The 3,635-nt window shown below is 39.5% G+C and overlaps 1 pseudogene; it reads left to right on the top strand.

Moving 5' to 3' along the window:
* The window catches only part of LOC111544486, an 864-nt pseudogene extending 685 nt beyond the window's left edge, over positions 1–179 (top strand).
* The last annotated feature ends 3,456 nt before the right edge of the window (positions 180–3,635 follow it).

The following is a 3,635-nucleotide window of genomic DNA, read 5'->3' as shown; positions in this document are numbered from 1 at the left end:
GCTGAAAAGACGCAGACAAGGCTTGCCTATCTATTTATCCTCTCCATGATGTCTTTGTTAGAAGACCAAAAATGCTGAAGAAGCCCAAGTTTGAATTGGGAAAAGTCATGGAGCTTCATGGTGAAGGTAGTAGTTCTGGAAAAGCCACTGGGCATGAGACAGGTGATCAAGTTGAATGAGCTGATGGATATGAACCACCAGTGCAAGAATCTATTTAAAGTTCAGACTTGTAACAGTGGGACATAAAAAGTCCTATTTGTTAAAAAAAAAAAAACTTGTTGAAGCCATGAGTTAACTGTCCTTTGCAGTTCTGTCACCCTTATAATCAGCTCCTGGAGAACTTCCCCAACCTAGTAGGACAGGCCAACATTCAAATTCAGGAAATACAGAGAACACCACAAAGATACTCCTCGAGAAGAGCAACTCCAAGACACATAATTGCCAGATTCACCAAAGTTGAAATGAAGGAAAAAATCTTAAGGGCAGCCAGAGAGAAAGGTCGGGTTACCCACAAAGGGAAGCCCATCAGACTAACAGCAGACCTCTCGGCAGAAACTCTACAAGCCAGAAGAGAGTGGGGGCCCATATTCAACATTCTTAAAGAAAATAATTTTAAACCCAGAATTTCATATCCAGCCAAACTAAGTTTCATCAGTGAAGGAGAAATAAAATCCTTTACAGATAAGCAAATGCTTAGAGATTTTTTCACCACCAGGCCTGCCTTACAAGAGACCCTGAAGGAAGCCCTAAACATGGAAAGGAACAACCGGTACCAGCCATTGCAAAAACATGCCAAAATGTAAAGACCGTCGAGGCTAGGAAGAAACTGCATCAACTAACGAGCAAAACAACCAGTTAATATCATAATGGCAGGATCAAGTTCACACACAACAATATTAACCTTAAATGTTAATGGACTAAATGCTCCAATTAAAAGACACAGACTGGCAAACTGGATAAAGAGTCAAGACCCATCAGTCTGCTGTATTCAGGAGACCCATCTCACATGCAGAGACATAGAGAGGCTCAAAATAAAGGGATGGAGGAAGATCTACCAAGCAAATGGAGAACAAAAAAAGCAGGGGTTGCAATCCTAGTCTCTGATAAAACAGACTTTAAACCATCAAAGATCAAAAGAGACAAAGAAGGCCATTACATAATGGTAAAGGGATCAATTCAACAGGAAGAGCTAACTATCCTAAATATATATGCACCCAATACAGGAGCACCCAAATTCATAAAGCAAGTCCTTAGAGACTTACAAAGAGACTTAGACTCCCATACAATAATAATGGGAGACCTCAACACTCCACTGTCAACATTAGACAGATCAACGAGACAGAAAGTTAACAAGGATATCCAGGAATTAAACTCAGCTCTGCACCAAGTGGACCTAATAGACATCTATGGAACTTTCCGCCCCAAATCAACAGAATATACATTCTTCTCAGCACCACATCGCATTTATTCCAAAATTGACCACATAATTGGAAGTAAAGCACTCCTCAGCAAATGTAAAAGAACAGAAATTATAACAAACTGTCTCTCAGACCACAGTGCAATCAAACTAGAACTCAGGACTAAGAAACTCAATCAAAACTGCTCAACTACATGGAAACTGAACAACCTGCTCCTGAATGACTACTGGGTACATAACGAAACGAAGGCAGAAATAAAGATGTTCTTTGAAACCAATGAGAACAAAGATACAACATACCAGAATCTCTGGGACACATTTAAAGCAGTGTGTAGAGGGAAATTTATAGCACTAAATGCCCACAAGAGAAAGCTGGAAAGATCTAAAATTGACACTCTAACATCACAATTGAAAGAACTGGAGAAGCAAGAGCAAACACATTCAAAAGCTAGCAGAAGGCAAGAAATAACTAAGATCAGAGCAGAACTGAAGGAGATAGAGACACAAAAAACCGTCCAAAAAATCAATGAATCCAGGAGTTGGTTTTTTGAAAAAATCAACAAAATTGACAGACCACTAGCAAGACTAATAAAGAAGAAAAGAGAGAAGAATCAAATAGACGCAATAAAAAATGATAAAGGGGATATCACCACGGACCCCACAGAAATACAAACTACCATCAGAGAATACTATAAACACCTCTACACAAATCAACTAGAAAATCTAGAAGAAATGGATAATTTCCTGGACACTTACACTCTTCCAAGACTAAACCAGGAAGAAGTTGAATCCCTGAATAGACCAATAGCAGCCTCTGAAATTGAGGCAACAATTAATAGCCTACCAACCAAAAAAAGTCCAGGACCAGATGGATTCACAGCTGAATTCTACCAGAGGTACAAAGAGGAGCTGGTACCTTTCCTTCTGAAACTATTCCAATCAATTGAAAAAGAGGGAATCCTCCCTAACTCTTTTTATGAGGCCAACATCATCCTGATACCAAAGCCTGGCAGAGACACAACAAAAAAAGAAAATTTTAGACCAATATCCCTGATGAACATCGATGCAAAAATCCCCAAGAAAATACTGGCAAACCGGATTCAGCAGCACATCAAAAAGCTTATCCACCATGATCAAGTGGGCTTCATCCCTGGGATGCAAGGCTGGTTCAACATTCGCAAATCAATAAACGTAATCCAGCATATAAACAGAACCAAAGATAAGAACCACACAATTATCTCAATAGATGCAGAAAAGGCTTTTGACAAAATTCAACAGCCCTTCATGCTAAAAACGCTCAGTAAATTCGGTATTGATGGAACGTACCTCAAAATAATAAGAGCTATTTATGACAAACCCACAGCCAATATCATACTGAATGGGCAAAAAGTGGAAAAATTCCCTTTGAAAACTGGCGCAAGACAGGGATGCCCTCTCTCACCACTCCTATTCAACATAGTGTTGGAAGTTCTGGCTAGGGCAATCAGGCAAGAGAAAGAAATCAAGGGTATCCAGTTAGGAAAAGAAGAAGTCAAATTGTCCCTGTTTGCAGATGACATGATTGTATATTTAGAAAACCCCATTGTCTCAGCCCAAAATCTCCTTAAGCTGATAAGCACCTTCAGCAAAGTCTCAGGATACAAAATTAATGTGCAAAAATCACAAGCATTCTTATACACCAGTAACAGACAAACAGAGAGCCAAATCATGAATGAACTTCCATTCACAATTGCTTCAGAGAGAATAAAATACCTAGGAATCCAACTTACAAGGGATGTAAAGGACCTCTTCAAGGAGAACTACAAACCACTGCTCAGTGAAATCAAAGAGGACACTAACAAATGGAAGAACATACCATGCTCATGGATAGGAAGAATCAGTATCGTGAAAATGGCCATATTGCCCAAGGTTATTTATAGATTCAATGCCATCCCCATCAAGCTACCAATGAGTTTCTTCACAGAATTGGAAAAAATGGCTTTAAAGTTCATATGGAACCAAAAAAGAGCCCGCATTGCCAAGACAATCCTAAGTCAAAAGGACAAAGCTGGAGGCGTCACGCTACCTGACTTCAAACTATACTACAAGGCTACAGTAACCAAAACAGCATGGTACTGGTACCAAAACAGAGATATAGACCAATGGAACAGAACAGAGTCCTCAGAAATAATACCACACATCTACAGCCATCTGATCTTTGACAAACCTGAGAGAAACA

This window comes from Piliocolobus tephrosceles, chromosome 4 (genome assembly GCF_002776525.5).
Source record: "Piliocolobus tephrosceles isolate RC106 chromosome 4, ASM277652v3, whole genome shotgun sequence".
NCBI classification, from domain to species: Eukaryota; Metazoa; Chordata; class Mammalia; order Primates; family Cercopithecidae; genus Piliocolobus; species Piliocolobus tephrosceles.
The sequence above is the reverse complement of the archived record's forward strand: the minus strand, read 5'-3'. Positions and strand labels throughout refer to the sequence as shown.